Raw genomic sequence first — 12,967 nt, forward strand, 5'->3', positions numbered from 1 at the left:
GTTGGTATGTGTGCTGGAATATATGTTGTTTTCCCTGTGAACTTCACCTAGAATCCAGACTAGGAGGCACGCAAAATGAATACAGGCCACATGAATTCAGCAGCCTCGGGTATTGGGATGCTCCAATGCAGCAGCCATCTATCAAAGGAAGTGTACTGGACTAAATGGAGAGATTTTTAATAAGAGGCAAGGGGGTGCACTTTACCTAATAAAAAGAGCATAGAGAGACCCTGGCTGTGGCTAATGTGCATAAAAAATTCAGCCTGTCAGATCCTCACTTTTCTAATTCAGTAATCTAAATAATTTATTTGACATTTTAGCTCAAGATGACCTTTCTTAGGAAAAAATTACTGTTTTAAACTTTTAGCAAGTGCAACCCCAGCCACAGAATTCCTATTGAAGGCTGTATTTTCCCAGATGAGCAAAGGTTAATCTCGTAGCGCTCCAACACATTGCTGACCCTTTTAAGCCATTTGCAAAATGTCATTTAATTTTTTAATCTGATTTCAATTATATTGCAATATTTAGGTTGTGTATTTGGTGGGGGTGGGATGGTGCTGTTAGGTCCCAGCTGTTTCTACTTACAGAACTTTTGGCCATTGATTGGTTTCAAACAAAATGAGCATTAGATGTTGTTGTTGGGTGCCATTGACTCAGTGCCGACCCATAGCCACCCTGTACACGGCAGAACAAACCATTGCCATTCTTGCCCCAGCCTTACACTCGTCCCTGCGCTTGAGTCTAAGGTTGCAGCTACGGTATCAATCCATCTGGTTCAGGGCCTTCTGTCCTCCTGCCCCTCGACTTTCCCAAGAATGACGTCCTTCTCCAGGAACGGGACTCTCCTGACCATGTTCAAAGGATGAGAGGAAGTCTTCTCCTCCTTGCCTTTGAGGGCATTCTGGCCATATTTCTTATTTCTTCCAAAACAGATATGTTTGTTCTTTTGGTATTCAGGTACTAGATAGGGTCATGCATTTCCCCAACAGGTATATATGTGTATATGTGTATGTGTATGTATGTATGTATATACATATATATATGATTGAATGACAGATAGCATAAAACATACACAATCCTCGAAATAGATTAGTGAGTGGGGATTAAGGTTAATTCTTCAGCAAAATCATATGAGAATCTAAGATTTTTCAAAGATAATGTACGATTTAGGTAATGAGCCATTAAACCATACTACTCAAAGGAAACTTATGCTGTAAGCTCGATAGCTTCCAACACATTCTCAGATTCCATTCTCTGATAGTCCTGCCTTGCAGGGCAGCAGGCGGACAGATGTCATCAGCAGATCACCTTCTCTTCCATGTCAGAAGCCACCTTTGCTATCAAAAGCTATTCTTTCAGTTGGCTAGCAGGGCAGGAGCAAACCAATAACAACAGGAAAGAGCCATTAATAGGAGACTAATTGGATCTTCTGATCTGCACAAGAAGCTATCATATTATCACTGTATCCTAGAAAGCTTATTTGGTAGAGTTAGAGATGCTGTAACACCTCGTGAACCAGGCCTTCCTCCCATTCACACTAATGGATAGTAAAAGTTAATTGGACAAACATCCATATTCTGGAAAATTGTTCATTGCCATTTGAAAACAATGTCTTCGTGGGGTGGTCTGAGTCTCTCTGCTGTTCACAAACGCAAAGTACCATCATTGCTAGCTCTGCTGGTGGTCTGAGCACAAGGAGTTGGTAGGAACCTCAAGCCAAGAAATGAAAGCTCAGCCCCATTACTTCCTCCTCCTTGTTGCCTTTCTTGATACAGCATCTCGCCGAAGGACTGCGGCGCCTTATTTTCCTTACCATGAAATATCATATTCCGCTTAAGCAAAAGTGCCTATAAGTCACACTTTTCCAGAAGTCACGTTAAAATGGAATATTTGGCCTAATAAAACATGTTTGTGCTATCTCCCCCTCTTTGATCAACTAGGCCAAATTCGCCTCAAAGATAATCCATGTCTATTGTTGTAAGTACATCCATCCCCAAAGGTCTTACCTCGAGGTGTGCGTCAAGGTAAGGGAACGGGCTAGCAATGATGGCATCCTATAAGCCCTAATGCATCAGAATCGGTGCATGTGGGGGACCCAGTCATATTTTTTTTGAATAGCTACATACCGGAGTTCTTCTCTTCAAAGGTCTAGGGGTGCAGCAAAGGGTTGACCAAATACCTACTCAGCTCGATGTTGGCAGCTGGAGCCATCGAGAAGCATGATGAAAGAGAGCCACGGCAGCCTGCTTCTAGAGCGAGGACAGCCAAGAAAGCCTGTGCAGAAGCCGACTTTGTACCACAAGGAGCCTACAGGACCAGGAATCTTCCTAAGGGGAAGGTTTTCAGGGTTTGCTTTTATTTTGCTTTGGGTTTTATTGTGGTTTAATTCCTGCTGAATCAATAACAAGGCAAGCAAATCTTCACATGGGCTGCCTAGTATAATCAAAATAGTGAATGGATGGATATGTTTTGAAGAAGAGACTTCTTTGCATGCCTTGATTCAGAACACCTCAAATACTTAAGACCATCCCAGATAATACCGCCCCCCACCACCACCAAAATAAAATCCAAACACATCGCCATTGAGTCAATTCTGACTCACTTCTGACAGGAGGTCAAGGTAGAATTACCCCATCGCATTTCCAAGGCTGTGATCTTTCTGGAAACAAATGGTCGCACCTTTCTGCTGTAGAAGAGCTGATGAGTTTAAATGGTCAACTTGTCAGATAGCAGCCATGTTCCTCCCAGCCCAGACAAGAGTCCTGTGTCAAGATTATCGTTCACGTTACTATCTTGTGATTATTTCAATTGTTATCATAAACTACATGGAGCCCTGGTGGTGTAGTGGTGACGCATTTGGCTGTGATCCACATGGTCAGCAGTTCAAAACTACCAGCAACTCCAGGGAAGAAAGACTGGGCTTTCTAATCCTGTAAACAGTGACGGTGTTGGAAGCACACGGGGGTCACTAGAAATTACCACTGACTTGATAGCAGGGAGTTTTGGGTTTATCATAAACTGTATCAAACCCCATGACCTGACCATGTTGGGAGATAATTGTTTACAGAAGTCACTATTGAAAGACATTTCTGGCATTCACTTAACATAAATGCAAACCACAGTCTGATATTTTAAAAACTGTATAGTATTCAATTGCTACACTACTCACAACATTGAAACATAGCCATTTTACCTGTAAGTTCCCATTGAATCCTCTCACTTCAAATTTACTAGTTCTGATTAAAAAGAAATTAAAGTGCATGATGGGCAACAATTCATGCTAATACCCAAGATCCCACCAATCTGGGACATGAATGTAGTCATTTAATAATTGTTGCTGCTGTTTTGAGTCCCATCAAGGTCATTCCAATGCATAGCAACCCTGGGCACAACAGAACAGAACACTGTCCTGTCCTGTGCCAGCCTCCCAATTATTCATATGCCTGTGCCCATGCCAGCCTCACAATTATTCTTATGCCACTATGTTAGTCCTCTTCTTGATGTCCTTCCTCTTTTTCTCTGTCCCTCTCTTTTATCAAACGGGATGTCCTTCTCTGGGAACTGGTCTCTCCTGATGACACGTCCAAGGATAAATAGTCCAAAGTAAGATAAAGTGTTATCTTACAAGGAATGCTTGGGGTGTACTTCCCAGAGAAATTTGTGTGTTCTTTTGATAGTCTGCGGTACTTTCCATATTCTTCCCCTCAATTCAAATACATGGATTCTTCTTAGGTCTTCCTTATTCAATGTCCAGTTTTTAAAAATCATTTTACTGGGGGCTCATACAACTCTTATCCCAATCCATACATCCATCCATTGTGTCAAGCACATCTGTTCAACGTCCAATTTTTATATGCATACTAGGCAATTGAAAACACCGGGGCTTGGGTCAGACAGACCTTAGTGCTCAAAGGAATCTCCAATGCTCTGAAGCCACCTGTGCGGCAGGTTTGCTGAAGCCAATCTCTAGGCCGCTGCTTCCCTGAGCAGGGATTGCGGACCCAAGCCAGCCAAAGTCCCGGACAGCTTCAAACGTTTCTCACTTTGTCATGATTTGACCTCTTGGTCCACTTATGAGGAGCTGGGTCTTCTTAACATTGAGCTGAAATCCACACTGAAGGCTTTGATCCTTGCTCTTTGTCAGCCAATGCTTCCAGTCCTCCCCACATTCAGCCAGCAAGGTGTGTCATCTTCCTAGAGCAGGTTGTTAAGAAACCCTTCCTCCAATCAAAGCACTACAATCTTCCTCACAGAATCCAGTTTTCTGATGATTTGCTCTACATAAGGAATGAAGAACCCTGATGGACACCTTTTCTCATTTTAAAACATGCAATATTCCCTTATTCTGTTCTAGCAACTGCTTCTTGAGCCATGTACAAGTTCCACATGAGCACAATGAAGTGTTCTGGAATCCCCATTATTATCAAGGCTACCCATAGTTTATTATGATCCACACAGTTAAGTGTCTTGGCATAGTGAATGAAGCACAAGTAAACTATCTGGTATTCTCTGCTTTCAGCCAATAGCCTTCTGAAATCAGCAACGGTATCTTTTGAATGGCCTCTGAACCTCTGGCAGCTCCGTCAATGTATTGCTGCAATCATTGTAGGATGATATTCATCAAATTTTACTTGCACTGATATTGGTGATATTGTTCTATAATTGGAGCATTCTCTTGGGTGGGTACACCTTTATTTGAATAAGGAAAAATATGGATCTCTTCTACTCAGTTGGTCCAGTAGCTGCTTTCCACATTTCCTGATGTAGGCCAATAAGTGCTTCCAGTGTTTCATCAGTTTGCTGAAACATTTCAATTGATATTCGGTCAATTCCTGGAGCCTTGATTTAGGCTAATGCTTTCGGTGAAGCTTGAACTTCTTCCTTCAGTACCATTTGTTCTTGCTCATATGCTCCCTCTTGAAATGGCTGACTGTCGACCAGGTCCTTTTGGTAGATGCTGTGTATTCTTTCCATCTTCTTTTGATGCTTCCTGTATCATTCAATCGTTTGCCCACAGAATCATTCAATGTTGCAACTTGAGATTTGAATTTTTTTCTTGAGTTCTTTCTATTTATGATATGATGAGCATGTTCTTCTTTTTATTTTCTAACTCTAGGTCTTACACATAATATAATGTAATAATATATATTTATTTTTACAGATATCTTAAAGATATATCTTTATCTTCTCAAGCTGCACTTAGAAATGTTCTGTTTTGTTCTCTGATTTCATTATGCTTTCCATTTGCTACTCTATGTTTAAGAGCTAGTTTCAGAGTCTCTTCTGACATCCACTTTGATATTGTCTTTCCTTCCTGTTTTTTTAGTGACCTTTTGCTTTCTTCATGAACGATGCTCTTGGTGGCCTCCACAGCTCCTTGGATCTTCTCTCATTAGTGTTCAATGTGTCAAGTCGATTCTTGAGATGTTCTTAACATTCAGGTGGAATAGATTCAAGGTCCTGCTTGGCTGTTGTAACCTCGTTTTAATTTTCTTCAGCTTCAACCTGAACTTATATATGAGCCATTGATGGTCTGTTCCACAGTCAGTCCCTTGCCTAGCTTTAGCTGCTTGTATTGAGCTTCTCTATCTCTCTTCCCACAGATATAATCCGTTTGGTTTCTCTGTATTCCATCTGGAGAAGTCCAGGTGGATAATCCCCATTTGTGTTGCTGAGAAAAGGTATTTGCTGTAAGAAGTCCTTGGTCCTATTTATAGGAAATTCAATATTAGTATTCATGTTTCAACATTAGTATTCAAGTTTCCATGGCTCCATGCTGTATTTATTCAGACCCTACCCAGTTACCTGTCCCAAAGTGTTTCCAAGGGCTACGCATTATTGAGGACGTCCTATGTTCTAGCTGCTGTGACAAAATCTTTACCCACACAACCTGAAATTTGAAAATATCCCTTCATAACTGCTTTATGAGGTAGATGTTATATAATCTGCATTTCTTCAATGAGAAACTGAAGTTTAAGGAAGCACCGTGGTCATTGGAATTCCAGATACCTCCCAACCTCCCAGGCCATGTCCCCAAGAAACCATTAATATATACAGAAAAAACATACAAAACAGAACCACCAATAACAAAGTAAATGAGAGAAAAACCTCAATTCAAAAAGAAATCAGATAACATTACAAGCTAAAACAAATTTAAAATGGGCCAAAGGGGAGATGGAACGATAGGGTGTTTTACTCTAACCTAACTGCATCTGCAATCATCCACTTTCCAGTGCGCTCTGAGCCCTAGCAAGGCTCTTCACATCCCTGGTCTACGGTCACAGAAGATTGACTGAGGCTTAATCCAGGTGTATTTCTCCTTTACTTTTTAAAAATATCTTTAACAACTTTAAAATGGGGCAAGAGGGAAATCAAATGATAAGATATTCCATTTTAACCTAATTAGCTTTGATACATCTGCCCTAATGAACTTTTCAATGTTTTCTGTCTGATAACAAGGCTATTCCCATCCTTTGACTATACTCAGAGAGAAGTCACCAAGGGCTTAATCCAGATGTGGACCCTGCAAAGGTATTTTGGGTTTCCACTCTCATCCATAGCCGTCTACACATAGCCAAGTGTTCACAGTTTAAACTCTGAGAGCATTCCCTCCTTCAGATACAGATTTCATTATTTACAATCTTTGCACCACACAGGCTGGTGTGCTTCAGTGGTAGCTATTACTTAGATGGCTGCTTGTTTGAAGGCAAGGCTTTAAGACTCCAGACACGATTCTTTCTGATCGATGGGCACCATCTCATTTCTTCTCCACACTTTGTTATAGCATACATAGCATATCTTCAGTGATCTCTTCATGAGGGCCACATCCAGCAGGGCCATCCTACATTATCTGAAATGCCAGTCCCCCAAGGTAGCACCTGGATAGCCCCTCTTCTTCACCTTCCACATCACCGGGTTGTGCCCATCTCATTTCCTTTTGCTCAAATCTGTGTTCTCTCCGCCCTTCTCATCGCCACAACTCACATTCAGAACTCGCTGTGTGGAAACGTGGTTCAGCAGGCTGAACACATCATCCTGTTGAACAGTCTTCTTCACTGCTCCACCAGTTCTGACTCTGTTGGAAACAACTGCCTTCTTCTTCGACATCGGGTACAATCCTATTTATCTTTGAACCAAGTGAAGAACCTCAAGTTACTCCATGAGACAATCCCAGGAATTACCACGAAGGCTCTGCCTTACCCCCTCATATCACCACCACAGCACACTGGATACATTCTTCTGTCAATATCATTTTGCTCGCTTATATGTGACTGTTTATATCTTTCCTACTGTCGATGGGTTCACATGAATAGGGAAAGACTGTGTTCTATCCCTCTTCTTAAAACCTACTGGTCCCCAAACTTAACACAGTGCTTGTTCTAGAGTTGGTCTTTAATGCTTGTTGAATTAATACACTTGCCTGTTGTGCTTTGAAAGGTGTGAGGGAAGTGTAGGTCTAGGGAAAGGCCAGTAGACAGGGGAGCAGCAGAGGAACCAGCAAGTCCTCCAGAAAGAATTCTGCACAGGCAGGTGACCGGAACAAGTTGGCTTCTCTCATCCAAACTCTTCCACTAACGGACCTCGATGAAGTCAATTACTGTCTCACTGCCTCACTGTGATCATCCATAGAGTGAAAAATATGTACAATTCTGTTTCCCCCAAATACCCTCTCTTACCTCTGAGTCTGTAAGTACAACAAGAGTTAACCAGCCAAGGTGTGGGGTGGGGAGTGCCTTAAAGGCAGAATAATACAATATTCAGGTCTATGCTCAAAGCCTGCAAATTACCAGCTATAACCTTAGAACAACCATCTAACTTCTCTAAGCAATGGCTCCATTGTAGATAAGACATTAGCACTACATGTTCTTACATCATAGAAATATATGAGGATTGAATCCGTTGATACAGGCACAGCATCCTGAGCAGCAGCTCCCAGTATATGCAAAGCACATGCCAAGTATCAGAAGACAATCTCAGCAGAAATAAACCACCAGCTGACACAGACATGCTAATGAGCTGTGGCCATAAGCTACCCTACATCTATAAAATTGTGGGTGCCATGACAGTCTACATTTCTTCTGTAAGATCTGTCATTCATTCCAGAAGGGCCAGCCATCCTTCCGCACAGCTGACACAATAGACTCGACCGGTTGCTGGGATATCGAGGTTAAGAAAGTCTTGAATTCTAGCTCTCACCCACCCCAAGGAGACTCTGGCCCCATTCTGTGATCTGTCTTCCTTTCTCTTGAGTCAGGGATAAAGAGAACCGGAGGGCTCTGAGGAAATGAGCTGATATCTTCTGATCTCTCCACTAAGAAGTATATGGACCCTCACAAGCCTGCTCCTGATCAGATGCTAAGAGAGGAAAACAAACACACACCACAAAAATGATACAACTCAAAAAGTACATGAGTCAATCTCTTTACACAGCTTTCAAAAAAATACCATCACCGCCATCTTCCACCTCCCTCTTAAGTAGACTAACAGGTGATGGAGGTGGGTGGACAAGCCACTCTGAACTCATTCTAGCCAGGACAGCAGCCAGGCTAAGAGTCTAAGTAATAAAAATGCCTTCCTCCATTGAAAGGGTCAATCCACCCTTCGATGACACTATCAAATTATTTGCCATCTTTCATGCATATTAGAATTGATATTTGAGCCCCTCCTTTGAAGACTGGAATGATAGGCAAAGAAGAAACAGCACAGTGTTTTCAGGTTCGTTTCAGAACAAGGGACCCAAGCTGACAACGAGGTCCCATAGCCTCTGCTGGGAGAAGAGCAGCGATGCGCTCTGGCTACATCCGCACAAGAGGAAAGGGGAGAGAGTAGGGGACTTGGGCTGCAGGTTGCCACTGATCCAGATTAGCAGGAAATAACTCGGAAAACAGAGACACGTGGTCAGTAGTCCTGGCTGCCCTCGTCATCTTCACCACGCCTTCCTTCTCCTTCACTTCACTTTCCATTCTTGTTAAGAACGCAGGCTCTTTCTATCCCAATCTGTTTGTCTGTAAACTGGCACCTCTGAAATGGGGCTGCCTTTTAAGGGGTCAGGCTTCACGCTTTCAGAGACCCCTGCCAGGTGGGCAGCTCCTCCTTCAAGCCCCCGAGCAGTGTGAGTGGGCTCCGGGATGGATTTCAGTTCTCACCTGACCACAAAGGGGAAGCTTTTTAAAAGAGAAGCGCGCCGTCTACTTTCTTTCATTCCGCAAGGCGATGGCGAAGGTTTTTGATCTTGCCTGGGTTCGTTTCTCAGCCAGCCCCCTTCCTTTGTCTGGCAGTTTTATTTTCTCGAACCAGAAAATGTCGTGTGATTCTGTAAATGTTTCCGTGCGCTTATAGTTTGCAGACTGTTTTCTTCCTTGTTTTTTGGGGGCCTGACTCTGCCTTTGGTCACACTATTTGCTCCTCTATGGTCACCTCGGAGAAGATTAACCCTTTCATTAAAAAAGCCTGGCCAGGGTCAAACTACCGCCTGGCCGGGGACTCTTACATCCCTTTGATCTCCCAGCTATGGAGAAATTATTAGCAAATTCTAAGCCTTCCCATGTGATTTGTTTTTGTAAATTTGTAGAAATTATTCCTAATCCTATTACGTGGCCTAGGGCAAACCTGCATTAAATATAGGAGACTTTTTGTTATGTGGCAGATGGATAATAAAGGAATGCTGAATGCCGCTCCATTCCAAGTTCTGGGAATCTGGACACTTCATCAGCATTCGCTTAATCCTTTGCCATGGCTCCGCCTTTGATGAATGCTCTCATTTATGACCACTGATGCCGCTCACTTAATTTCAGAGAAGAAAAATAATACCTAGTTGTTAATGTGAATAGTTGAGTTTATGGCTGTACAATGAATAATCGTGACATTATCAAAGGAACATCTCCTTATACATTATTCAGTTGTATAGACCACATTAACCAGAGATAGGAAACTTGCAATTTTGCATCTTCCATCTTCTTTGGAACGGAGACACCAGGCAGACAAAAGTCAGTGTCTCAAACCAAATTCTACCTGACAGTGCGTATCAGCCCGCACTATATTTTGCTCATTGTGGTGCCAATCTCCTATCTTACCAATGACATTTTTTCAAAGAAAGACGGGATTTCCTAGAGACTCGACCCCATGCAACTTCCATCGCTTATTATCCAATAGGAAAATGTCATCCTGGTTCCTGCTTTAATACTGATGCCATGGAGGCTGTCTTGAGGGTGAGCCTGAAAATTAAGACAGCACACCTCTGCTGTTTATACTTTCTATATACACTAAGGCTCTCTTTCAGTGTGTTCTCACGCAGAGAGCAGGAGAGGGATTTTGGAAGTCATCCATGAATCATTGGGACTTTGCTGGGTTCAGCCAGGCAGAGATCTGAGCTGGGACCATTAGGGACAGTCATGCAGAATCACTCAGTCCTCTGTGACACAGATAGATGGGCCTCTGCTGCATCGGCATTTGTGCCTTTGTTCCCGGGGATGTAGGGGTGAGATGCCGGAGAAAGGAGGCAAAGAGGGAAGTAGATCACGGTCTTTGCCAACACCTCTCTGATAGTGTTTTTAACTAAGATACATACACAGGATATACACATGTGCATATCATTGAAAATTACCGGGAATCTTTCCTGAAGTAGCAATATTTATATTACGAAACAGCACATTCCTATAGCAGGCAAGGAATTTGGGGCCATTGGGTTTTCTTTTCATCTTTCTATTCTAATTTGATTTCAATCTTGGTCAGTCAGTAGATAAGATCAGATTTTCCTGAAGATACCTTTCTGAGTTGCTGTCGGAGTGACCCTTGTGAGAGAGACCTGTTCTGTCCATCGGTGGTAAAAGGTCTAGAAAATGGGTCTGTCAGGCATGGAGGGAAGGACCATGATGGAGGGAGCGACACTGTGGTGGGAAGAACCAAGATACGGGAGAGCAACACTAGGCACGATTTTTTCAGCTTTACTGATCCAGAAGCTAACCATTTTGGTGCGTGGCTAATTTGTACACGATAGTCAATTAGTGGCACAAGTTATTCGCTGGCAGAGTATAGAAAACAATTATTTTTTACCCTATTCGGAAAACTCACTACAGAAATAGACTACTGCCTTTAAGATGGTTCAGAGCCCCAAAGTAAGTAGAAACAGGATATGAACAATCCTGCTTGAACATTATATAATTCAGGGATGTATGCTGTAAGCAACACTCAATTCCTAGGTACAGTTCAAAGATGGGTTCTTCTAATCAGCCTCTAGTTTAAGGTAGCAATGAACTGCAGATATGGACTCTGTAGGGAAAATAAAGTGGTCTCACCTAGCTTTCTTGCGACACCTCCGAGAATCACATGGGGCGTCTCTGAATTTCTCAGATGACAGTTAACTGAGACAAACCCCACCGTTAAGAAAATCGCAGAGTCATTTCTGTAGCGGGAAGCTGGGCAGGAGCCCTCAATTCATGGCTCCTCATTTGCTTATGGTCATGGTGATCCTCCAGAGAGGACAAGTCTCCAAAATGAATTCTGACAACCACTCTACTGGCACTTACCAGTGGCCAGTCTGGATTTTTTTACCGTAGAAAAAGAACAACCCCCCCCACAAAAAAAAACTACAAGTGGAAAGGTAGATGCAACAGCATATAGATGATATTAAAAATCAGTAAGTTTGGGCTTGTTAGGAGGTGAAGCAGACACAGGGGCAATGAGTTAAATATTCCACCTGGCACCAACTTAACACCAATATCTTCTATTTTTAAAGGATCATCTTACCGTTAAGCTGGGGAGTGTGGCGGACACTCATGCCAGTGGCTCTTCATTCTGGGCATCGCCATCATCTGGGATGTCTCACGAAACACGACCAAACCCCCTCTTCGACTGACAGCATCCGATGTCCGGGAGTTGGAGACCCAGCGGTTATCTATCGCTTTAGGAAGCTTCACAGGGTGAGTCTGATTCACAGGCAGAGCTCATCAATGCTATGTTTACCCTTACTATAAAAGCACTGCCCCTCACCCCCAAAAGCCCACTGCTCCAGTCCATTCTGACCCATAGCAGCTCTGCACAGGGTTCCTGGGGCTTTCCATCTTTCTCTGGACCATGGCCTCATCCTTCAGAGGAGGAGCTGCTGGGTTTGAACTGCTGCCCCTTTGCACCATCAGAGCTCCTTCTGGAAAGCATTGCAGTCAAGGGAAGAGATATCAGCATTGAAGTAGGACAACCCTAGCAGGAACCCCCCGGGCTGCCTCTCACTGGCTGTGTACTCCTGGTCAAGTTACTGTCATTCTTTAGGTCTCGTGTCCCCTCTCTACAAACGGAGGATGACTTCACTTTTCTCCCAGAGTTCCTGTCAAGTTAAGACTACAGGGTCCGGAACACAGTACCAGTTAGGATGGAGTTGATTCTGACTCATGGCTACACGGGGCTGTCTATCAAGAGTGTGACTCTGCTCCCCAGGGATTTCAAAGACAGCTTTGTGGAATTAGATGGCCAAACCTCTCTTCTGAGGCACCACTGTGGGAACTTGAACCATCAGCCTTTCAGTTGGCAGCCCAGCCTGGTAGCCATTTGCCTCATGCAATGACTCCCTGGAATCCTGGACTCACTGCTGTTCAGTTGATTCAAGATGTAAGGAGCCCCCATCAGGCAAAGTGGACCTGCTCCTTTCCGTTTTCTGTAGAAAGATTTACAGAAAGACTGTCAATCTTTACGTAGAACTGCCTTGTCTTCTCCCACTGAACACCTGGGGGGTTTGACCTGCCAGCCTTTAGGTTAGCAGCACTATGCTTAACCAACTGCACTACCAGGGCTTCCTGGAATGCAGGCACTCAAGAATGATGGCTTTTTTTTGGGGGGGGACCTTAAATTATTTTTAGGATATACTACCGGACCACAGTAAAAATTAATTACATGTACACACATGGAGATAAAGAGGCTAGAATAGAAAAGGTTCATACCAGTTATCCAAAGTCAGGGCTAACCAGGAACCGTGTGT

Source organism: Echinops telfairi, unplaced genomic scaffold (genome assembly GCF_000313985.2).
Source record: "Echinops telfairi isolate 266 unplaced genomic scaffold, ASM31398v2 ScPeMD7_18;HRSCAF=68, whole genome shotgun sequence".
Taxonomy (NCBI): domain Eukaryota; kingdom Metazoa; phylum Chordata; class Mammalia; order Afrosoricida; family Tenrecidae; genus Echinops; species Echinops telfairi.